Source organism: Haemorhous mexicanus, chromosome 16 (assembly GCF_027477595.1).
Source record: "Haemorhous mexicanus isolate bHaeMex1 chromosome 16, bHaeMex1.pri, whole genome shotgun sequence".
Classification (NCBI taxonomy): Eukaryota; Metazoa; Chordata; class Aves; order Passeriformes; family Fringillidae; genus Haemorhous; species Haemorhous mexicanus.
Genome location: NC_082356.1, coordinates 10,659,150 through 10,683,845, shown reverse-complemented (window position 1 = coordinate 10,683,845; position 24,696 = coordinate 10,659,150). Strand labels below are relative to the sequence as shown.

The 24,696-nt window shown below is 57.7% G+C and overlaps 1 protein-coding gene and 1 long non-coding RNA gene across 2 annotated transcripts in view; one reads left to right on the top strand and one right to left on the bottom strand.

Moving 5' to 3' along the window:
- LOC132334720 (zinc finger protein 883-like) overlaps positions 1-24,696 on the bottom strand; it is a 156,559-nt gene that overhangs the window by 48,570 nt on the left and 83,293 nt on the right. The gene's annotated exons all lie outside the window — the stretch shown is intronic.
- Positions 5,603-6,324, top strand: LOC132334907 (uncharacterized). Its single transcript, XR_009488552.1, has 2 exons — positions 5,603-5,728; positions 6,016-6,324. It is a non-coding gene; the product is annotated as an uncharacterized LOC132334907 (long non-coding RNA).

Sequence of the window (24,696 nt, the reverse complement as noted above, 5' to 3'; positions counted from 1 at the left end):
GAATGGCTTCACACTGCCAGAGGGCAGCAGGTCTTTGCCATTCAGAGGGGATTCCATGATCCAGCACAGAGCCTGGATCCATCCCTGCTGACCTGGCTGTGTGATGGGCTCCAAATGGAAGGATAAGGGGTCCTAGGCCATGGGTTTGTGTCAGGGTCTCCATGAGGAGGTGAGCAAGATGAACACAGAACAGTCCAGCATGGAGCAGGACATAAAGATGATGTGGCAAGGACTTGGCAAGCTGAGCTGCCACCAATTCCTCCGAGAGGGAGTTGAATGCCCACCCCCTCCTCAGGGACTCCTGATGGCAGCATGCCCCAGGGGACTGAGCAGCATGCCTGCCCGTGTCTGTGTCACGCCCCTGTGAGTGGGCCGGGCCCCCCAGCACCGGGACTGGTCCCAAAGGGGCCGTGGCAGGGCCAGTGGAAGGCCCCGGTGCCCTTCCTGCCCTGCTCCGTTGGCAGCCATGGGGGCTCATTCTGCTGCCCTGAGCAGGCAGAGCAGAGGAGCAGCTGCTTCTTGTTTGGCTGTTCCTAAAGTTCCTGCTAGCTGCGTTTTCAACACTTGGGGCAAGGTCTTCCATGCAAGCTGGGGCAGTTTGGGTGGGGTGGGGGTGTGTCCTGGGGCTCTCTGTGACACAGTGCACTGTGGTCACCATGGGATGGTAAGGGAGAGAGTGTTCCATGGTGACCCTTTGTGACACGTCGTGATATATGTGCTGACAGTGACACAGCCGTGCCACAGTGCTCGGTGCACGCAACGGGACAGGTCGGGAAAGAGCAGTGCAGTGAGGAGCCCCCACACAGCCAACTCATTCCTTGCTGACCCGGAGCTTTTCCGAGGTGTTCTCTGTGCAGGTGACCTCGAGGCCAGGCTGCGGGACTCGGTGACGTGGAGCATTTCCGAAGCATCTGCCATCCCTGCGGCCAGTGCCCTCGAGGATAGACTGCGGGACTCTCAGTCCTATTTCTTTCTAGAGACTTCTCTCTTGCTGGTGCCCTTGAGGACAGACTGCAGGACTTACTGTCCTGTAGCATTCCCAAGGCCCCTCTGTTGCAGGTGCCTTCTAGGTACGACTGCAGCACTTGCTCATCTTCAGCTCTTCCGAGGCCTCTCTGCTTCAGCAGGCACTCATAACTGCAAAGAGTGACATGGAGCAGAGACCACCCAGCATGACCAAGCTGGCCTGGGTGGAGGAGGAAGAGGCTGGAGCTCCCTCAGCACAGCAGCCTGAAGAACTGGAGCAGTTCCAGCTGCTGCAGGAGGGTGAGTGTCAGAGCTGGGCTGCAGGGCTGGAGCCTGCAGCCAGCTTGGCCCCATCCCATCCCTGTGGACATGCCCATGGATAAGACAGAAGCTGGGCTGGATCATCTGGCAGCTGTGCTCCATCCCCCGGGGCATGCCGAGGCTCTCCCTGCCTGGGGAGCGCAGGGCTGGGCTCTGTTCTCCGGCCTCTCCCGCAGCCCCTCAGCCCTGTCTGTGCTCGCTCTCTGCCAGATGCAGCTGAGGAGTGGACACAAGAGCAGGAAGCCGCCCCTGGCCGCTTTTGCGGAACAGCACAGGTACCTGCGGCCATCCCTGCCTGGGCTGGGCCTGCTGTCACTGCTCAGCCAAGCACCAGGCTTGGAGTGCTCCATGGATGCTCCCTCCCTTCCTGCCCTTCTCCTGCAGACCCTCTGTGACTCCATCATGTGCCTTTGGCAGGAAGAGACCGCTGGTGTGGGCACCGGCCTCTTGGCGGACCTTCTGTTCCTCAATGCTGAGACCGGTGCTGCCATGCTGGATTTGCTTGTGGAGGAGGGTGTCTCCGATCCAACGCAAGTAAGCAGCCTGGGGCAAGGGCTCGATCGCCCCAGCACTGCTGTGGCACCTCGAGCCAGCTATGCCGGGCTCCCTCGGCTCTTGAGGCCCAGCCCAATGTGGTTGGAAGGGAAGCACTTCTTAGGGGAAGCTGGGCAAGTTGCTGCTCTGGCAGGTCTCCGAGTCTCCCCGTGCCTTCTGCAGGTGCCCGCCATGGTGAGGTACATCCACCAGTGGCTCACGGCCAATGAGTCTGCTGGGCACAGGCTGGACGAGGCCCTTCTGGAGCTGACCGAGGAATACCCCTCGGACGTGATGATCACCCTCTTGCGCTGGGCCCCATCGTGTGACAGGTAGGGCAGCCCCACGTGCCTTGAGGGCTTAGGGTTCACCAGCCCGTCACCCAGTAGAGCCTGTCCCTGCTGACTGCCAGACGGGGCGGGGAGTTCCAGGATCCTCTGGCTCCTCTGTTTTACAGTGCTGGGACATCAGCTCCTGAGCCTGGGGCCATGCTCCTTCCCTGCCCCTCAGGGCCTGTACCCACGTGGGCTGGCTGGCCGCTGCCAGCCCGGGGCAGTGGGCAGAGCCAGGGCTGAGGGCTGGCGTGGGCCCTTGCAGCTGCCCAGGCCACGGGGCTGTGGCCTAGACTGCCCTGACACAGAGTTCTGACCCCACAGAGCTGCCGCGACCATGTGGGGAACCATCATGTCCTCGAGCAGGACTGCGGAGCCGGCGCTGCAGTTACTCCTCGACGCGCTCAGCGCCTGGCCAGTGTACAGCGTGTACACCTCTGATGGGGACAACGCAGGAGTCTTTGCCCTGGCTGTGAGTTTCTGGAACCGGCCTTTGCCAGCCCCCAGGCCGCCTCTCAAGCAGCCAGCTCTCTGTCCTCCCCCAGCTGCATCTCCCTGCCTCGGGCACTGGGCTGAAACCTGGCTTAGGGGCAGGGTTCAGGGGCACCAGGCCGGCTGCTCGGCCCGTGTCTCCCCTGGCCTCTCCCTCGTACGCTGGAGCCCTGCCACATGGATGTCTCAGCACTGAGCGTTGTCTCTGGGTGTTTTATTTCTTGCAGGCAACCGTGGCACTGTGGAGAGTCTTCAATCTGACCTGGCGCTCCCCTGTCGTGCTGGAGTATTTCCCCAATCTCTTTCTGCGTCTGCTCTTCCAAGCTTACATCAGCACGCAGGAGATGCCAGAAGAGGTTGAGACTTTCTGGAAGGGATGCCAGGAGGAACACGGCCTCGCCACCAACCCCAACAGGTGCTCCATGCCAGTCCTCGCAGTCTCCCCATCCCTCCCATGCCCCCAGGGCAGGAGCCAGGGCTCCCAACCGTGACCTGGGCTTTGCTGTGCACACAGCTTTGCACTGCAGACCCTGAAGGCCCTGCTCTGCCAAATGCGCTATGAGCACGTGGTGGTGTCAATGGAACGCAAGCGTGCCTGGGACACGCTGCTCTGTGCTGACACCCACCACTATGCAGTGGGTCTTCTGGCCAGGTGAGACCTTGTTCTCCCCCCCAGCCCTCTCCTTTGTGCCCAGAACTCCCCACAAAGTCCCTGTGGTCATGGGCGGCAGGGCCTTGTCACCAAGGGAGGGATGAGCAGACTGGAAAAGGCTGGCAGAGGAGGGTGCCCGGGAATAGCCGCCTCCCAAAGCACCCCCTGGGTGCTTGGGAGAAGACCAGGCCTCTGTGAGTCAGCCCTGGGAGAGGTTTGCCCACCTGGCTCAGGGGCAATGGTGCCTTTTTCTCCCCGCCAGGGAGATGCGCCGCGTCTCCATCATCTGGTGTTGCGGCATGGCATCCTGCCTCTTTGACCTGCTCAGCGAAGGCATTTCAGACTGGGAACTGCCCGCCCTGGCGTTCCTGGTGGAGGTGAGTCCCATGGCCATCGCTGCCTCGCTGAGCTGCCTCCCACCCCTCTGCCCTCTGGTAGCCGCAGCTGCCCGGGACAGTGCCCGTGCCCTGTGCTGCTGCCTTGGCTCGGCCCTGTGTGCTTCTGAGCTCCTGGGCACCTCTGCACCTGCTCTCTGTGCCTTTCAGGTCCTGGACTGCCTGGACTTGAGCGAATGTGGCGAAAAAGTCCTGGAGATCTTCACAAGTCAGCTGCAGAGCGAGTCCACGGAGATGCGTCGCGTGGTGCTCCGCGGCCTCGTGGTGCTCACCTCGATGGTGAGAAGGAGGCAGCAGCTGAAGCTGTGCTGGCAGCATGGGGCTGGGGCAAGCAGCCCCTAGGGCTCAGCTGGGCTTTGGCAGCTGTGCTCTCCCAGCTCTCCAAGGTCACTGTTCAGCTGCCCGAGTGCTTTGGGACAGGCCTTCGGCCTCTGAGCCCTGCAGCAGCAGCGTGGGGTGGCCCAGCCTTGTTTTGCACACAGGATCCAAGCATGTTCAACCTGACTGAAAGCCTTGGGAAACTACTGTGGGATGCGGACGAAGACATCGTGGAGATGACCCTCATTGTGCTCAGCTTACTGCTGCTGCACAAAGACCTCACAATAGCCAGCCCCATCGCCCTGCAGCTGGCTGAGGCGCTCTGGCACCTCTTTGACAATGTGAGGCTCTGTGCCCCCAGCCATGGGCACTTGGATGCTGCCTTGGGCCAGGGCATAGCGGGACCTGGAGCAGCTGATGCGGAGGGCTTTTACTTCCTTTCCCACAGGAAAACAGCCATGTGCAGCTGCTCTCCATTCGCCTCTTCCAAGACGTGATCACGCTGGTAGTGGCAAAGGACAAAAAGGCCCTGAAGAAGCATGTGAGCGAGAGCCTGCTCCCGCTCTTCTTCCACTGCCACGATGAGAACAGGCGTGTGGCACAGGTGAGGCCTCCTGGCCTCTGGTGTCTCCGTGGGAGGGGGCTCAGCTGTCTGCCCACCCCCTGGCACCTGATGGGCTCCAGCCTCTTGCTGGCCTCGGCACAGAGATGCGGGTCCTGTGCCCTGGGCTGCGGTACCATCTCTGGGTCTCTGCTGCTCTGCAGGCCTCTCGGGAAACACTGCTTTCTGCAGTAAGGTTCCTGAAGAGGAAGGATCTCAAGCAGCTGCTGAAGACGGATCAGATGTGGAGGTTGGCCGAGTGCTTGGTAAGGACGGCCTGGAATCCCCAGCCCAATCCCTGGAGAAGCCGCCTGCCCATGGCACCCAGTCTGTGGGGCTGGCAGCTGTGGCCCCTGCCCAGTGCCCCATGCAGGGGCAGCGGCCTGCGCCCCACACACCACTCCCTTTCCTGGGCCGTGCGGGCTTTTCTCCAGGCTCCTCTGACCGAGCCTCATGCCAATGGAGCCCCAAGCCAGCTGGGCTCTGCTGCGGGGCGGCACCATGGCTCACTGGGTCCTCTGCCCCATCCCGAGCCTGGCGCCTGCGGCTGTTGGCCAGGCCTCAGGGCTGTGTGGGCAGGGGGAGCAGTGCAGGGTGTAGGGAGCGCCCGGCCCTGGGGCAGGGCTCTCATCAACCCTTTCTCTCCGTGCCCTGCCACTCTCTGCAGCTGGGAGAGGATAGGAGCCGTGCGGCCGAGCGCCTGCGCCAGGCCCTGCCATACCTGCGGAGCCCACAGGAGCCCCTGCGAGAGGCGGCCGTCAGGTTCATCGGTGAGCCCCAAGCACTGCTCCCTCCCCTCCCCTCCCCGCCCTGGCCTGCTGTAGCTCGGTCCCAGCACCGCCTTCTGCACCGGCAACAGGAGCCTGGGCGCAGGCATCTGCAGCCCTGGCTGGCCTCGGCACCGCTGCCACCCTCTGGCAGCCATGACCTGGGGCGGCAGCCTGTGCCAGGGGCCCGGGCTGAGCCCTGCCAGGCCAGCAGGGCGTGTGGCCTCAGGGCTGGCAGCACCCGTGTGCGGCAGCTGTGGCTCTGAAGGCAGGACTCGCTCTGTGTTCCCAAGGGATCGCCGGGCGCTACCTGACAGGGCAGCAGCCAGAGTTCCGGATCATCTGCATGGGTGAGTGAGGCCTGCAGGCTCTCAGCGGGGGCTGCCACCGGCAGCTGCATTCCCTGCCCTGCCCGTGGGTGGCTCCGCTCCCTGCGCGCACCAAGGGCAGCGTGGTCACAACACACTCTTCAGGGGCCTGGGGGACATTCCTGGCCAGCAGCTGCCAGCTCGTCCTTCTTCTGTCCTGCTTCTTCCAGGCCCTGGCAGGAGCTGTGTGGGATGGACGTGGCAGGAGGCTCTGCCCAGGTCCCCGCAGATCCACCCTCTGACTGTGGCTCTGTTTCTCTCTCTTGCAGCCCTTCAGGACATGACGGATGACACCAGCCCTACCGTCTCATGCCTGGCACTTCAAACTCTGTACATCAATTTAGCTGTACAGAGCATTCCCTCCTCCCGACTCCAGAAGATGCGAGACCAACTCCGCCAGCTCTGGAAGTCGCGGCCTTTCCTGTTTCACCCTGGCTGAGTGTCCTGCTGTGGCGCCGTGGAGAAGTGATCCGGGAGGCTGCGTCTGCTGGGGCCACCTGAACCTGCAGGGAACACCTCTCCTCTGCAAGCACTTCCTTTCCCACCCTCTATAGGAACATTAAATTGCTGTTGTCATACGCCAATGTCCGGGAGCTTTCTCTTGGTGCAGAGTGTCTTCAGGCCAATAGGGAAGAGGGGAAGAAAGAGTTCTTCCTCTGAGCAAGTTGCCCAGAAGTGGTGTGGAAGGGAAAGTGGCCAAAAGCCCCTTGGCCTTTGGTGGTCCTGCAGGAACGTTTTTGTTTCTGCATCAAGTCTTCTGGAGCTGGGGGAACAAGTGAGTTCCGTGTCTGTCGAAGAGCAGAAAGCGGCAGGATGTGTCTGCTCCCAGCGCTTGCCTTGGCCGTTCCTTCTCAGTGCTGGCAGCATCATCAGGGACACACCTCAGGTTCTCTCATGCCGGAGTTATCCCAATCTTCTGCACTTGCCCAGCTTCCTCCCAGGTTCACCAGGGAAAATCGCTGCCCATGCCAGTCCATTCCCTTGCCCAGAAGGCACCTGCTTGTGTTTGGACCCGAGCTGCTGGCCACAGCCAGACGGGCAGCGCTCGCAGCATTGGCCATCAGACGCTGGGCTGACTGGTGATTTCTGGTTTCTCTCCCCAGAGTGCCAGGACATCATTAAGGGGTGTTTGTCCATGCAACCCTTGGACAGGCCATCCTTAGAAGAGCTTTTCTGTCATCCTTGGGTGCAGGGTGTTCCTCTGCCCTAGAAGATGGGAGAGATCCATGTGCACAGTTGGATCCAGGGGCCTGGCAGGTAACAGCTCCACACATCTCTTGGCAATCAGTGGCAAAGCATACCAGACTGGTTTTGTCCTGCCTGTAGCTCTGAGCAGGGGTCAGCAGAAGGGAATACGCAGCTCTTGGGTTGGAGCTGAGCTGGAGACCTGGTGTGGCAAGCACTGGTGGCCACCATCCCCGCTGGTTGTGTTTGTCTGGTTCATGGATGGCTGGGGCCCTGGGCAGAGCCCTGACAGCCTGGTCTGGCCCCAGGGAAAGAGAAGGAGCCCCTGGAGAAGCTGTACCTGGTGGGGCTGCTGCTGGAGACACCAAGGAAAACCTCAAGGATGACAATCTCTTCCTCAGCCTGGCCAGCTGAAGATGATGGACTTTGATTCTGGCACCTTCTTCAAAGCCAGGCTCCATGCCCAAATTGCAGGTGAGTCCACAGCCATGGGGATGCTCCCAGATCTGAGCATGGCATGGCCTGGCCAGGCACAAAGGGTTCCCCCTTTGCTGGGGCAGATGCAATGAATTCTTCAGTTGGCTGCCCAGCTGCTTTTTGGCTCTGGGCAGCTGCTGAAGGCTGGATGTGCCGTGGCTGGCTGCAGGCTGGGCACATGTCCTGCCCTCCTGCTCTGCTCCCAAAGGCAGCAGGGATGGGCAGCTCTGGGCACAGCCAGCATGGCCTGGGCACCGCAGGCCTTGGCACAAGGGGACAGGAGCCCTCAGGTGACAGGCAGTTTCTGGTGTCTCTCCTTGCAGCTGGGCTCTGTGGGTGCTGAGGCTGCTCTGGGCTCTGCCAGGGCTCTGCTGGAGCTCAGCACTGGGCTGGAATCAGCCAAAGAAGAAATGGTGTGACCTGTAGCACAGACTTGCTTGAGCATTTCGGCAACACAGCTCAAGTTTGCAGAGTGTACACCTCCAAGGGAAAACATGACACCCCCCCAAAAAAAAAAAACTTGTTCAATAACTTCTGAAATGAAATCAATCTGGGGTGACCCCAAATTACATTTCGCAGCCTGCTCTAGCTGAAGCTCAGCCCTTCTCTGAACAGTTCTCTCCACTGCCTGCCTTTTACTTCCCAACTGCTCTCTTCCCGCAGTGAGCTCCCAGCCCATCGCAGTCTCTATCACACTGTTGCCTTCCTTGGTGCCCCCTCACCACAAGGAAGAGGGAGCCCCAGACTTAGGAATTCATCCTGGGACTGGCTGAGGAGCAGCAATGTCTCAGAGGTCCAGTGGGATTTTAGTGTCATTCAGAGCCACTCTCCAGCCCTCAGCTCTGCTCACTGCTGAGTTCCTATTCCCTTTTCCTCATCCTTTCAGCAGGATGAGCTCTGTGAATCCCCTTGAGCCTCCCCAGCCCACTCTTCCCAGCCCACGCACCCCCCTCAGTTTGGCTGAAGCTGAAGCTTCTCTGTCTCCTCTGGCACACCAGTCCAGTGCCCTGTGCGGGGAGCCCCAGCCCAGAGCACAGCACCAACAGTGCAGTCCAGGCTGGAGCAGCTGCCCTGCAGGCCTGGCTTGGCTCTTTGTGGCAAGGGAATGCTCCCTGTTTCCAGCTGTCCCTGCAGGATGGCCCCAGGGCAGAGCCCAGCCTGGCTCTCACTGCAGCCCCTGGAGCTTGGGGCAGACAGTGCTCCCAGAGCTGAGGTTCCTGGGGAGCACCCGGAGCGGTGCCTTGCACTCTGTTGCCGTGTGTCACAGTGCAGGCTGGCTGGTACTGTGTGAATGCACCAGCCCCTGCTTTGACTGAGAGGGGCCTCACCCAGTCACATCTCTGCCAAGGCTGCAGCATTTCACTGGCCAGAATCTGACAGGGCATAGAGATCAGAGTAATGAAATTATCCAGACTGGGTTTTTCAAAGGCCCTTTAGAAGGAAGGGCTTGAGAATAAACATTCTCTGTTTGCCACATGGACCTTGGGGTGAGTGGTCTCTTTGTCTCCAACCCATTCCCTCCCCCTGCCAATGTTACAGCCACCCACTCCCTCACACATCCCCCCTCGTGCCTTCCCACTGCCGTGTCCTGTCAGGGCTTCTCCAGCCCCTCATCCCTTCGTGGCTCTGTCCCCTCAGGGTCTCCCCCATCCCAGCCAACCTGCCCGGCAGCAGCACCACAGCCCCACAGCAGCTCCAGAGGAGCCCCATCCAGAGGCACCTCGGAGCCCTCAGCAATCCAGCCAGCAGCACACGGGCAGGAGGACACAGATGGCCCTTCCTGGCTGGCACAGGGCTTGTGGCCATCTCCAGGCACCGCTCCCGCAGGGATCCCCGCAGCTCCGGCCCCTGCCCAGCCGCTCTGTCACCTGCACAAAGGCTTCAGAAGAACCACCAAAGGCCAAGGGCCTTCTGACCATTTTCCCTGCTACACTGCACGTCTGGGCAGTTGGCTGAGCCCAGGCACCCTTTTCCCCCTCTTCCCCTATGCCCTGCTAACCCTTGCCAGCAAAAGAAAACTCCTGGGAGTCTGTGTATTATAACACATTCTATATTCATAGACTAAAGAAAAAAAACAAAAAGAATAAAAGAAGAATTTTAAAGAAACAGAAAATTCCCGCTGGCTCAGGTTGCTCCAGCAGACACAGCCTGTGGGCTCAGCTCTCTGCAGAGCTCCAGCAGCGCAGCCAGTCGAGCCCCGACAGACGAGGCCGTGTCCTCCATGCCCTGCAGAATTGATCTTGCAGCCTCTGGAAGATGGAATATTGCTCACCATATAGTGCCCGGAGGACATACAATGTTTGAAGTGCCATGTCTGACACAGCACTGCTGATGTCCTCTGTCAGGTGTTCAAGGGCTGAAAGAGAGAGGAACAGAGCCATGGTCAGATCCCAAATCTTTGGGGACGCGAGGAGAGCCCCCTGCCAGGGCCGTCCCAGCCGGCTCTAGGCATAGCCAGGAGGAAGCAGGGAACAACGGGACCAGCCTGAAGCTGCTGGCCACGAATCCTCCACGTGGTCCTGAAATCTCTGTGTGCTCTGCCCACGCTGCCCCTCGTCCGCACAGGGAGCAGAGCCCTCTGCAGCCGGGGCAGGGCTTGCAGCTGCCCCCACCAGCCCCCACTGCCAGCCCGCTGCCCTCACTCACCAGTGCAGATGAGCTGGAGCTCTTCCTTCTTCCCCCTCAGGTACTGCCCAGCCATCCCTGTGAACACAGAGCCTGTCACGGCCCCAGCGGCACAGCTCCCTGCCAGCGGCACTGCCGGCGCTGTGGCCACACAGCCTGCTGGCCCGGCAGGGCTCAGCCCGGGCCCTGGCCGCACGCTGCCGCCCAAGGGCACGGCTGCCAGAGGGCGGCAGCAGCGCCGAGGCCAGCCGGGGCTCCACGGCGCCGGGCCCGGCCGGCACTGCCGGGGCAGCAGGCGGGGCTGGGGCCGAGCTGCGGCGGGCCGGGGAGGGAGCCCGGGCTCGTGGCTCACCCATGAACCTGATGGCCGCCTCTCGCAGGGGCTCCTGTGGGCTCTGCAGGTAGCGCAGGGCCCGGCGCAGGTGCTCGGCCGCTCCGCTCCTGTCCTCTGCCAGCTGGAGAGAGCGGCAGGAGGGAAGGAAGGGTTGGCGCGGGCTCAGCCCCTCGGCCGGGCGCTGCCTGCGCCCAGCCCCGACCTCCCCTGCCCGCACAGCCCTGAGGCGCGGCCAGCAGCCGCTGGCGCCGGGCTCCCGAGGGGAGGGGCCAGAGGGCCGGCTGCTGCCCGGGGAGCCGCGGTGCCGGCCCGCCCCGCAGCTCCGCCGGGCCGGGGCTCCACGGGCACCTGGCTTGGGCCCACGGGAGCCTTGAGAGGAGCCCGCGCGGCCTCTGCGTGCAGCAGCGGGCAGGGGCACAGCTGCCCGCCCCGCACTCTCAGCACCGCCCTCGGGGGCCTTCTCCAGGCTGATGCTGGGACTTCCAGGCCATCCTTACCAGGCACTCGGTGAATTTCCACAGCTTCTTGTTCTTCAGCAGTCTTTCAAGATCCCTCCTCTTCAGGAACTTGGCCACACAAAGCAGCGTTTCCTGTGAAGCCTGGAGAGCAGCAGAGACGAGGAGATGACCCCACAGCCCAGGGCGCAGGACCCGTGTCCCTGTGCCAAGGCCTGGAGGAGGCTGCAGCCTGGCAGGCACCAGGGCAGGAGGCAGCCAAGCCCCCTGCCAGGGCGACAGCAGCAGCCCACGAGTCCTCACCTGTGCCACAAGACGATTCTCATCATGGCAGTGGAAGAAGAGTGGCAGCAGGCTCTGGCGCAGGGGTGTCTTCAGGGCCTTTTTTGCCTTTTCCGCTGGATGAGTCACCAGTGTTCGGAAGAGCAGTATGGAGATTACCTGCACCTGGCTATTGTCCTGTTTGAAAGGAAGGAAAAAAGACCTCAGAATCGGCTGCATGGGGCTCAGCTTGACGCAGGCCTGCAAATCCTCAGGGCACGAATTGTCCGGGTAGCACCCAGTGGCCGTGGCTGGGGGCAGCGAGCCTTACGTGGTCAAAGAGTGGCAGGAGCGCCTCAACCAGCTGCAGTGTGATGGGGCTGGGCATCAGCATGTCATTGTCCAAGATGATAAAGCTGAGTAGCATGACTGTCATGATAACTATCTCTCCATCTGTGTCCCACAGGAACTCCACAAGACTTTCAGTCAGGCTCCACATTTTTTTGGTCTGTGCAGAACACAAATTTGTGAAATGCCATCCTCCTGCTGCAGGGCCTGAAGGCCAAAGGCCTGTCCTGAAGCACTTGGGCAGCTGAAGCAGGAGGCAGGAGAGCTGGAAGCAGCTGCCCCAGCTCCCAAAGCCCAGCCAAGCCCAAGCGACTGCATTCCCTAGCTCAGCCTCAGCCACTGCCCCCTTCTCACCATTGAGGGCTTGTCAGTGAGATCAAGAAGGGCCCTGAGCGCCAGGCGACGCCTCTCTCTGCACTCCCTCCGCAGCTGCCTTGACAAGATTTGCAGGACTCTGTTAGCACTGCGTTCACTCAAGTCCAGGCACTCGAGAACCTGAAAGGCACAGAGCAGTGACAGCGGACCCGGCCGGCAGGAGCTCGGAACCGCACAGGGCCGGGCCCAGGCAGCAGCGCAGGGCACGGGCTCCATCCCAGGCAGCTGTGGCTCTGAAAGGGCAGAGAGCTGGGAGGCAGCTGAGCAAGGCAGCGCTGGCCATCAGGCTCACCTCCACAAGGAACGCCAGGGCAGGCAGCTCCCAGTGTGGCTCCTGTGTGCTGAGCAGCCGGAGCAGGTAGCGAGCGATCCGGGAACACAAGGGGATGGAGACACAGGACATCTCCCTGGCAGGAGAAAAAGTAACCAAGACTGTGGGCCAGGAGCACAAACCTCCGCCAGGACTGACACACACAGGTCTGGTCTTTCCCCAGCATTGTGCAAGTGGCCCTGGACTACTTGGGAGGCGGCTCCTTGTGGGCACCCTCCTCTCCCAGCCTTTTCCAGTCTGCTTGGCCGTCCCTCGGTGACAAGACCCTCTGGCCCACAACCACAGGATCTGTGTGGAGCTCCCTGGGCACAGAGCACAAATGTCAGAGGCAGTGGGGAGAAGGGGGTCTCACCTGGCCAGCAGACTCACGGCACAGTGGTGGGTGTCAGCACACAGCAGCATGTCCCAGCCACAATTGTGTTCCATTGCCACCACCACATCCTCGTGCTGCGTTCGGCAGAGCAGGGACTTCAGGGTCTGCACTGCAAACCTGCGTGCAGAGCAAAGCCCAGGTCACGCTGGGAGCACTGGCTCCTTCCCAGGCCACGTGGCAGGGACAGGAGGAGTAGGATGGAGCACCTCCTGGGGCTGGTGGCAAGGCCATGTTGCTCCTGGCATCCCTTCCAGAAGGTAATGACCTCCTCTGGCATCTCTTCTGTGCTGAAGAACACTTGGAAGAGTAGATGCACAAACAGGCAGGGAAAATACGCTGTCACTACACGTGAGACGCGGGGCTCCTGGAGCATCTTCCACATCACCACGGTTGCCTGCAAAGGACAAAGCCCCCCTGAGACAGTGCTCAGTGCCGAGGTGTCCGTGTGGCAGGGCCCGAGCTTGGCAGGGAGAAGCCCGGAGAGACTGTGCAGGGGGAGCACGGGGCCTGGCGGGCCTGGAGCTGCCCCTGGGCCAGGTTTCAGGCCAGCGCCTGAGGCAGGGAGATGCAGTGGGGGAAGGAGGATGGAGAGCTGCTGGAGAGGTGGCCTTGGGGCAAAGGCCAGTGTCAGAAACTCACAGCCAGGGCAAAGACACCCGTTTTGTCCCCATCAGAGGTGCACATGCTGTGCTCTGGCCAGCTCCCCAGCACATCCAGGAGGATCAGCAGCACTGGTTCCGCAGTCCTGGGCGAGCACATGATGGTCTTCCACATGGCCATGGCAGCTCTGTGGGGTTAGAGCTCCGTCTCAGGGAGGTCTCAGACACAGCACGGTGGCCTGGGCAGCAGTGGGGATCTGAGCCAGCTGCCAGCTCTGCCTCTGCCCATTGTCCCTCACTGGCAGCACCCAGGCAGCCCAGCCCTTTGGGGACAGACCCCTGAGGGGCAGGGAGGGAGCATGGCAGCAGGCATGGGAGGTGACATGCCAGGGCTGGCAAAGGGAGCAGCCAGAGGGCCCTGGAACTCTCTGTTGGTCAGACACCTGGGCCAAGTTGTACAGGCTGCTGGGCTGGGGAGCCCTGAGCTCTCTGGGCAGGTGGGCCCCATACCTGTCACAGGATGGGGCCACACGCAGCAGCGTCATTAGTACGTCAGCAGGCTGTACTTCGGTGAGATCCAGCAGGGTCCTGTTCAGCCTGTGCTCAGCAAACTGATTGGCCAGGAGCCACTGGTGGATGTACCTGACCAGGGCGGGCACCTGGAGAAGGCACAGGAAGACTTGGAAAGCTGCCAGAAGGAGGAATGTCCCCAGTGTCCCCAGAGAAGTTCTTCCCTTCCCACCACACTGCCATGGCCTCAAAGCCTTCCAGTGACCAGTGGGTGTGGCTTGAGAGGCCAAGCAGTTCCTGGGAGGATCAAACCCTGGCCACAGGCTGCTTACTTGCTTTGGGTTGGAAAAGCCCTCCTCTACAAGCATATCCAGCAGGGCAGCACTGGTCTTGGTTTTGAAGATGTGCGTGTATGCTCTGAGCCCAGTTCCCATGGTGCTGGTCTCTTCCTCCCGAATTCTCTTGATGAATTTGCAAACCAGCTGTAGGAGAAGGGCAAGAAGCCAGGGATGGTGCATAGAATGCTCCAAGTGCGGTGACAGCAGGCCCAGCCCAGGTGGGGGTGGCTGCAGGTACCTGCGCTGTTCGGCGGAAGAGGCCACGGGCGGGGTCCTGCTCTTGTGTGCGCTCCAGGGCTGCACCTGGCAAAGAACGAGCGCAGCCAGAGCTGAGGGGCTGCGGGAGAGGCCGGAGAACACAGCCCAGCCCTGCGCTCCCCAGGTGGGAACAGCCCTGGGATGCCTGAGGGGATGGAGCACGGCCACTGCGGGGTGTTTGCCTGGCCCCTGTCCATGGGCATGGCCCAGGGGATGGGATGGGATGGGATGGGATGGGATGGGATGGGATGGGATGGGATGGGATGGGATGGGATGGGATGGGATGGGATGGGATGGGATGGGATGGGATGGGATGGGATGGGATGGGATGGGATGGGATGGGATGGGATGGGATGGGAAGCAATGTTGCCAGGCTGGCTGCAGGCACCATCCCTGTGGCCCAGCTCTGCCACTCACCCTCCTGCAGCAGCTCAAACAGCACCTCCTCTTTGGTCTCCTGTGCTGGAGCAGCTCCAGCGCCTTTTTCCTCCTCCTCCTCCTCCTCCACCCACGCCAGCTTGGGCACTCTTAGGGGTCTCTGCTCCATGTCTCTTAGTGGATTTGTGGCTACTTGCTGGAGAGATGCCTCAGAAAAGCTCAGAGTCAGCAAGTCCTGCAGTGGTGCCTGGAAGGCACCTTCAAGTAAGAAGCCTCAGGAAGGCAACAGGACAGCAAGTCCTGCACTCTGGTCTCGAGGGCTCCTGCCACAAGGACAGGAGACTCCTGTCAAGGATTGTGGTCTGGCCTCGAGGGCACTGGCAGCAGGGATGGGAGATGCCTCTGGGGCACCAAGTCCCACACTCTGCCCTCAAGGGCACCTGCAGAAGAGAAGGGAGACCACGGGTTTGCAAGTCCTGTGGTCAGGCCTCGAGCTCAGCTGCAGGAATAACACCTTGGAAAGGCTCCGGTTTGGACAGGAACGAGCGCGCTGTGTGGGGGATCCTCACGGCACCGCTCTGTCCTGTCCTGTCCCGTTGTGTGCTCTGAGACCTGAGGTGTGCTCTTGTCACTGCCAGCTCCTTTTTCACCACGTGTCACAAAGGGCCCTTGGACACCTGTTCTATGCCACGGTGCCCATGCTGCACTGTGTCACAAAGGGCCCCTGCACACACTGCCCCTTGCCCTGGGGCCACCCCCAGCCCACCCAAAGTGGCCCAGGTTGAAGGAATCTCTCACCCCAAGTGTCTAAGACAGCCCGACAGGGTCTTTAGGAACAGCTCAAACCATCAGCAAATGCTGCCCTGCTCTGTGGGCTCAGGGCAGCAGAAGGAGCCTCCAGGGCTGCCAACACAGCTGCACTGGGAAGGGCACGGGGCCTTCCAGGGAAGCTGGCTCGGCCTCCTTGGGACACGTCCTGGCTGGTGGTCATCCTAAACCCATGGGTGTGGCATGGACATGGAACGTGTGGGCCAGGGCATGAATGCTGCTCTGAGCCCTGGGGCCCGGGGAGCGCTGACATCAGCAGGTGTGGCTGAGTCCCTGCCCAAGCAGACCTGTCCCCCGCCCCCGAGCCCTGGCAGCGCTGGTGCCCATCTCCTGCCCCAGAGACCTCTGCCCCCGGGGGGCTTCTGTGCCAGAGGGAGCCAAAGCCCACAGGCACTGGGGACTGTGCTCCTTCCTGCAGGAGCTGTTGGCAGGAGCACCTGGAGACACTGCTGGCAACACTTGGTCTGGGTCAGAAGTTCTCACTCCATGCTGAAATTATTTTCTCATTGAAGTAATTTCCTTCAGCACAAAAACACCTTAGTGGCAAAGGCACAGAAGAATCTGGCATTTAAGAATCCTCACTTCAGGAAAGCTTTACTTCCCGTTGCTCAACTCAAGTAGTTCCAAAAATTTGCAGCTTCCCAACTTCATTGGGATGGCCTGAGAAGGTGAAGAGTTGGAATTCTGCTTTCTGTCTCAAAGCAGCAACTCATTTGCCTTAACATCATCCACTGAGAGTCACTTAAAATAACACTGTACAGAGGTAAAAAAACAGCCATTCTTTGGTTTGCAAATGGTTTTCTGTGAAGAGATGATATTATCCTAATTCTCTTAAAGAATAAAAGCTCTCAAGAAATTAAAGTCCACTCAGTGTTACAAAAGTAGCCCAAACAAATGAGTAGATGGCAAAAGGGCTAATCCTCCCCCTGGTACAGATATCTAAGTGGCCAGTAAAGAACAGCTCTCCCCTTTTGTTCCCTGCAGGAGAATCAGGACCATGAACAAAAATAGTCACAGATATTCTTTCTGTCCTCAGTAACCAAAGTCGTGCCAAACCACAGATGCTGCCTTCAAACTGACTCAGATTCCAGCCTAGACCTCTCACCTTGCAGATAACTCCTTCCCGACACCCCACCAACACCAACACCCCCAAACTCCAACACAGAAGCCCTCAACACCTCAGCAGGACCCCCAGCTGTCCCTGTCCCTCTGCAGAGCTTTCCCACCCTCCAGCAGACCCCCTGGTTCCCTGCACATGCCGTGGGATGGCACTCAGAAAGATCTGCCCCAATACCTTCTTCTGTGGCAAGCTCAGGCTGCCAGGCCTATGGTTCCTGGATCACCCTTCCCACCTCACTGGCAGCTCCCTGGGAAGCACTTTCCTTGAGAAGCAAGCCCCTTTCCTCCAAAGGCATTTCCCCAAATGTGTAGCTTTCCTGGGGAACACCAATACACTCTTAAGAAAAGCTGGCAAGGCTGAATGACTTCAGGTCCTTTCAGGACAGGCACTCCAGCTCTAGCTCGTATTCCCCCAAGTGTGTTTCCAGGTGGAGGTTCAGAGGTGCAGCCCCAGGCCCTCTACAAACACAAGCTGCCCACTGCCTCTTCACCTGCCTCAACTACTGCCTGCGGTCACAGCAGCAAAACCAGGCTGTTCCCAGCCAGAGCCCAGAGCCCTGTTCCTGCAGGATGCTCTTGCCAGCACCTTCCAGGACTCTCGGCTGTGCATGCAGAGCTTTTCATGCTGGCTCCCAACAGGCTTTGGAAGGCAGAGCACAACCTGGCTGGCTCTGCCACCAGCACACTCCAAACACAGGCAGAGGAAGAAGCAGCAGGGGCTGTTTTGCAGCCATGCCCAAGAGAAACTGGAAGGGTGCCCTCCCTCTGGTCTCACTTGGTTGGCTTTCTGACTGGCTCTGAGCCTGGGGCTGCCATTCCTTGGTTGTGGGGACCAGAACCACACCTGGGATCCCAGCACTGCCTGACAGCGCTCTGGGCACTGGCATGGTCGCACCTCCGAGTCTCAGGCACCGTGCTGCTGCTTCATTTGCCCTTAGGCACACCCAAAGCTCTCTGTTAAGCCCAGATGGTCTCTGGTTCTGCCCTCTTCCTGATCCTGTGCAGGGATGGAGCACTGCTGTGCTTTCAGGAAGCTGTTCTTGAAACCTTCCAGCATTCCAAGCTCCTTTGCCCTCCATGGATGCTTTCCATGGAATCCCTCATAGGTGGGTTCAGAGCATTCTCAGGTTTGCTCTTCCAAAGTCCAGGGGCTCCAGGGTGCTCATCAAGATCTGTAACTCCACAGCGTTGTGGAACTGGACTTTTAGCACAGGGACCTTTCCAGCCTGATCTGCCCTCGTTCCTCTGTGTCTGTGCACAAAACACAGTATGGAAGAGAATGGCAGGAGGGGCCTGTGTGTCCCAGGGCTCTGGATTTGCATCGTTCCAGCTCCACAGAGATGCAGGTAAAGCAAAGAAGCCAAACTGTTTATTAATGGAAGGCTAAGCAAAGGGATGAGCTGGGAGGGAAGAAAGGGGATGGGCAGGTTCTGAGGGCTGTCAACAGCAAGAGAGAAGGCAGGAGCTATGGGAGCTTCCCACAGGCTCAGCTGTGCCAGTCATCATCTGTGCCTGGAGCTCCAGCTGATCTCCTCAGGTCTCCAGGTGGTCTCACCTTCCAAGAGATCTGGAGGTCTTAAAGAGACACTGGTTCTTCTGAGCCAGCAGATGAAAGTAGTTCAGCTCTTCCCTCAAACATCACCTGAACAAATATGCTTATGCAGGAGGGGCTGTTGTATTCACTCAGGCCTTGAAGGGCTGAAAGAGACAGGAACAGAGCCACAGTCAGAACCTGGATGTGCAGGAATCCAAGGAGACCTTTCTGCCAGAGCCATCCCACCCAGCTCTTGCCAAGGCCACAAGAGAGGAGGGGCCAAGGGGATCAGCTGCAAGGTGCTGGCCATGAATCCCCCTGCCCACATCCCTGAAATCTCTGTGTGCTCTGCCCACAGCACCCCTCGTCCACACAAGGAGCAAAGCCCACCACAGCCAGGGCAGGGATTGCAGCTCCCTGCCCAGGGATTGCAGCTCACCCAGCCAGCCCCTGCTGACAGCCCACTGCCCTCAGTCACCCTCACAGAGGGCCTGGAGCTCTTCCTTCTGCCCCATCAGGAGCAGCCTGGCCACGCCTGGGAACACAGGGTAATCATAGCTAAGGCTGCTGTGGCTATTATCCAGTTTGATTTATGGCTTAATAAGGTGAGGAATTAATGGATTTTTAACTTCCTCTGGAAGGCAGGCACATGGATTCAGAGCTATGAGACACTAAGTGTATGTTTTGGGGGTTACTTTAATAATGGTACTTACTGTGAGGAAATGACACTGGGGGAAATTTTCTCCCAGCCATTCACCCAGCTCTTTGGGTCTGCCCCACCAGTTTTCAAAGGGTTCAGATCCACTCTAAATGCTAAAGATACCATACAGTGGTCGGTGTTGCTGATAGGCCTCTTCTATTTAGCATTCAGAGATAAAAGAAGATTAACCTGGATAACCACGCTGACACCTACCCCAGAGACAAGGGATGCTGCTGCCCCAGAGCCTGACCCTGCCCCAGAGCCCATCTCAGAAATGAACCACCCAGGTTGGGTGGGGATTCTAGTGAAAGAGATGGGCCAGATGCTGAAGGAGTACATTTCCACAGCTGGTGAAAAACCCTTCCCCTGCCTCAAAGAGGGAGAGTCTGATAGTGCAGCAGTGGAACCCACAGATGTTACAACTGTCCAGGTTCCAGCTGAACTGCAAAGGCAATCACAGCCAGCAGCAGTTGCCCCAGTGGAAACAAGGAGGTCTGAGATGAAGCCAGAGCACCCAGATGAAGATAAGAAAGGAGGGCCCTCACAACCCGCAGGACAGACAACAGTGGAGATCATCACTGAATCCCTGATGTATGAAAATCTCTGTAATCTGCACAAAGACATTGTACAGCGGGGATATGAGGCTTGTACAATCTGGTTACTCTGGGTCTGGGACCTTATGGGTCCAGCTGTGCAACTGGATGGCGGTGAGGCAAGGAAATTGGGACCCCCTACCCAGGACTCAGGTATGAATCAGATTTTTGTAAGGGAGTTAAGCTCCCTTTCCCTCTGGGAGTAGATTTCATGAGTGCCAGAGGGAGGTTTGTCCACAGGGAGAGAATGCAGGATCACCGCCATAGAATGTGCTGGAAGACCCTCTGACGGGGGAGGAAGGGATCCAACAGCTGAGAGAAGTGGCAGTATTGGAGGTACTCTTTGGGAGGGATGGACAGCATGATAATGACCCCAACAGGGTTAGGTGCCCAGGGCAAATATGTTAGAGTCTGGCAAATCTGGGGCCATCTCAATACATCACCTTCATTGCAACAATTAATGCCGATACCAGCCGAGAGACAGTGGGCTCTGTTGCCAACAAGCTTAGAAATTATGCAAGTATGATCAATGGCCCGATGCAGGCTCATGTCTCTGCTGTGCTCCAAGAACTCAGAGAGGAGATGAAGGAGGAGGTGAGGAGGAACAGTTCCCACATTGCAGCAGTGTGAGTCACAGGCCCCAAAGTCAGAGCCCAACATTCCCCAGCTAGAGAGAGAGGGTACACCCCACGGGCTGACCTGTGGTTCTTTCTGCAGGACGATGGGGCAGAGACATGGGAAGGTGGAATGAGAAACCCACTTCTGTCCTGGCAGCACGAGTGTGTCAACTCAAGGAGGGAAACACTAATCAAGGGAACTCCAGTAAAGTGAAGGTAGCCTCAACCTCCCATGACCGAGCTGCTGAGTATGATCTGTCTGATCCCCTTGAAGGAACCTCTGCCATGTATGCCCAGGAAAGAAATAATACCCAGGGTTAGAGGGGCCCTGCCTCTAGCCAGGGAGAGGCACGGGAGAAGTGGATCTTCTGATGGTGTGGATCCAATGGCCTGGCACATCAGAACCGCAAAAATACGATGCCTTAGTTCATACTGGTGTGCAGTGTACCCTGATACCATTGGAACACGTGGGGGCAGAACCTGTTTCCATTGCCGGGATGGCAGGGGGATCACAGCAATTGACCCTGTTGGAAGCCGAGGTGAGCCTGACTGGGAAAGAGTGAAAGAAACATCCCATTGTGACTGGCCCAGTGGCCCTGTGTGTTCTGGGCATAGACTTTCTCTGGAATGGGTATTACAAAGACCTAAAGGGACTCAGATGGGATTTTGGAATAGCTGCTGTAGAGGCAGAGAACATTAAGCAGTTAAACACCTTGCCTGGACTATCAGAAAACCCATCTGCAGAAGAAATCCTGAAGGTGGAAGAGCAATGAGTGCCAATCGCCAGCTCGACGGTGCACCGCCGGCAGTATCGGACAAATCGAGCTGCTGTGATCCCCATCCACAAAATGATCCGTGAGCTAGAGAGCCAAGGGGTGGTCAGCAAAACCCACTCACCCTTTAACAGCCCCATCAGGCCTGTGCACAAGTCTGACAGAGAATGGAAATTGACTGTGGACTACCAGGTCTTAAATGAAGTGACTCCACTGCTGAGTGCTGCTGTGCCAGACGTGCTGGAACTCCAGTACGAGCTGGAGTCCAAGGCAGCAAAGTGGTACGCCACTGTTGATATTGCCAGTGTGTTTTTCTCGATTCCTCTGGCAGCAGAATGCAGGGCTCAGTTTGCTTTCACCTGGAGGGGCGTGCAGTACACCTGGAACCGACTGCCCCAGGGGTGGGAGCACAGCCCCACCATCTGCCATGGACTGATCCAGACTGCACTGGAAAAGGGTGAGGCTCCAGAACACCTGCAGTATATCAATGACATCATTGTGTGGGGGAACATGGCAATGGAAGTATTTGAGAAAGCAGAGAGGATCATCCAGATTCTGCTAGAAGCCAGTTTCACCATCAAGAAGAGCAAAGTCAAAGAACCTGCCCAAGAGATCCAGTTCCTGGGAGTAAAGTGGCAAGACGGACGGCATCAGATTCCCACTGAGGTAATCAACAAGATCACCGCAATGTCTCCACCAACTAGCAAGAAGGAAACACAAGCTTTCCTCAGTGCCATAGGTTTTTGGTGAATGCATACTCCTGAGTACAGCCAGATTGTGCAGATCGTGAGCCCTCTTTTCCTGGTCACCCGCAAGAAGAACGAGTTCCACTGGGGCCCTGAATAGCAACAAGCTTTTGCCCAGATCAAGCAGGAGATCGCTCATGCTGTTGCCCTTGGCCCAGTCAGGACGGGACCAGAGGTGAAGCGCGTGCTCTACTCTGCAGCCAGGAACAATGGCTTGTCCTGGAGCCTTTGGCAGAAGGTGCCTGGGGAGACTCAAGGCTGACCACTGGGATTCTGGAGTTGAAGCTTCAGAGGGTCCGAAGCCAACTACACTCCCACAGAGAAGGAAATCTTGGCTGCCTATGAAGGAGTTCAAGCTGCCTCAGAGGTGATTGGCAGGGAAGCACAACTCCTCCAGGCACCCCGACTACCAGTGCTGGGGTGGATGTTTAAGAGAAAGGGTCCCACCACCCACCACGCCACTGATGCTACATGGAGTAAATGGATTGCTCTGATCACACAGCGCGCCCATATTGGAAACCTGAACTGCCCTGGGATTTTGGAGATAATTACAAAGTGGCCGGAAGGTGAAAACTTTGATCTCACTGATTAAGAGGAACAAGAGCAAGTGACACATGCTGAAGAAGCTCCACCATACAACCATCTGCCAGCAGAGGAAACACGCTATGCTCTTTTCACGGACGGTTCCTGTAGCATTGTAGGGATGAACCGTAAGTGGAAAGCAGCTGTATGGAGCCCCACATGACAGGTCGTGGATCGAGCCTACTCACTGAAATCAAGACTTTTCAGCTCGCCCTGGGCATTGCTAAGAGAGAGAAGTGGCTAAAGCTCTACCTTTATACTGACTTGTGGATGGTAGCCAATGCTCTGTGGGGATGGCTGGAAAGGTGAAAAAGGCCAACTGGCAGCGTAGGGGAAAACCAATCTGGGCTGCTGATGAGTGGAAAGACATTGCAACTCCGTTGGAGAAGCTACCTGTGAAAGTCCGCCATGTAGATGCCCATGTCCCCAAGAGTCAGGCTAATGAGCAACATTGAAACAATGAACAGGTAAATCAGGCAGCAAAAAAAGAGGTGTCCAAGATAGACCAAGATTGGCAACACAAGGGGGAGCTGTTCCTAGCTCGATGGGCCCACGATGCCTCAGGTCATCAGGGTAGAGATGCCACGAAGGCACGAGACTGAGGGGTGGATCTAACCATGGACAGTATTTCTCAGGTTATTCATGACTGTGAGACGTGTGCTGACATCAAACAGGCCCAGCGGGTGAAGCCCCTGTGGTATGGTGGGCAGTGGTCCAAGTACAAGTATGGGGAGGCCTGGCAGATTGACTACATCCCACTGCCCCAGACACGCCAAGGCAAGTGCTACGTGCTGACCATGGTGGAAGCCACCACTGGGTGGTTGGAAACCTGCCCTGTGCCTCATGCCACTGCCTGTAACACGATCCGGGGCCTTGAAAAGCAAGTCCTGTGGAGACATGGAACCCCTGAGAAAACTGAGTCACACAATGGGACCCATTTCAACAACAGCCTTATCAACCCCTGGGCCAAAAAACATGGTATTAAATGGATATATCATATCCCCTATCATGCACCAGCTGCCGGGAAAGTTGAACGGTGCAATGGACTGCTTAGGACTACCCTGAAGGCACCTGGGGGGGGAACTTTTAGAACTCGGGAAATGAACTTAGCAAAAGTCGCCTGGATGGTCAACACCTGAGGGTCCATCAATCGAGCTGGTCCTGCCCAGTCTGAACCCTTGCACACAGTGGATGGAGATAAAGTCCCTGTTGTACACATGAAAGGTATTTTAGGAAAGACTGGATTAATCCCACCTCAGGCAAAGACAAACCCATCTGTGGAATTGTTTTTGCTCGAGGACCTGGTTACACTTGGTGGGTAATGCAGAAAGATGGAGAAAGCCGCTGTGTACCACAGGGAAACCTAGTCTTAAATGAGCACAGTGTGTAAGGTTTATTGTGATGCAGATGGAAATAGAATAAGGGATGGATAATGTCCTAGATTGCAAGGCAATGTGTGTGTTCTATTTGCCATCTGTTAGAGGTGTGGCAGTTATCTTCTGTGAATTGGGCAGTTTTTCTTTATCTCTTCCACACCAGTCCTCCCTCTGGGAGGCATCTGGTGTTAATGGGCTAATGAATGTCACTGCATGACTGATAACAGTTACATCATCCCATTGTGAGATGCTCCGCCCAGAGGGAGGGGCCAAGCATTCCTACCTGGATAGAATCTGAGATTTTGGGACAACCGAATAGACTTTCCACTGGATTCCCAGAGGAGGAGCAGCCTTTTCCACTGGATTCCCAGAGGAAGACCAGGCCCATCTATACCACCACTGGACCTTCAGAGGAAGACTACACCCTTCTACAGGATCACTGCTCCAACAGAACCACACCTGTCTGCAGGAAGACTGCAGGAGGACTGCAGCCACCATTTCAATTGCACTGCTACCAACACCCTGACCCACAGGGTGTCAGGTCATATTCTGACTCTGTCAGTGCTGTTTTGTATTACTGCATCGTTTCTTTTATTTTCTTCCCTAATTTTTATTTTCTTCCCTTATTCCTGCTCCCATATCTGTGCCTGAGAGCCCCCTCAATTTCAAAATTATAACAATTCGGAGGGAGGGGATTTACATTTTCCATTTCAGGGGCGGCTCCTGCCTTCATTAGCAGACACCTGTCTTTTCCAACCAAGACAAGGGAAAAGGTTCAAAGCCTCAGTTATAATGCCAATAAAGTTTGAAGGAACAAATAAAATAGGAATTGGGGATGTTCTGTTAGTTCCAAATGCAGGGTGAAATTTATTAGGATGGAGTGCTCCCAGAGAAAGGGAAGATGGTAGTTAAGCTTCTCCAGTTAAGGGAAGGAAATGAGGAGAAAATTCATGAGATGATGTGGGCAAAACTAAAAAATGGACGTAAATTAAACATCAAACCTATAGTAATAAAAATAGTTAATGAAAACCATCCAGTTTGGGTATGGCAACATCCACTCTCCCTGGAGGGGAGACAAGGACTACGGCCGGTGATCCAGGACCTACTTGAGGACAGGCCCTTAAAGCCATGTATGTCCCCCCATAATACACCCATATTACCAGGAAAGAAGTCAGAAGGGACTTACAGGCTTGTCCAAGAGTTGAGAGAAGTGAACAAAAGAACAGTGAATCGGT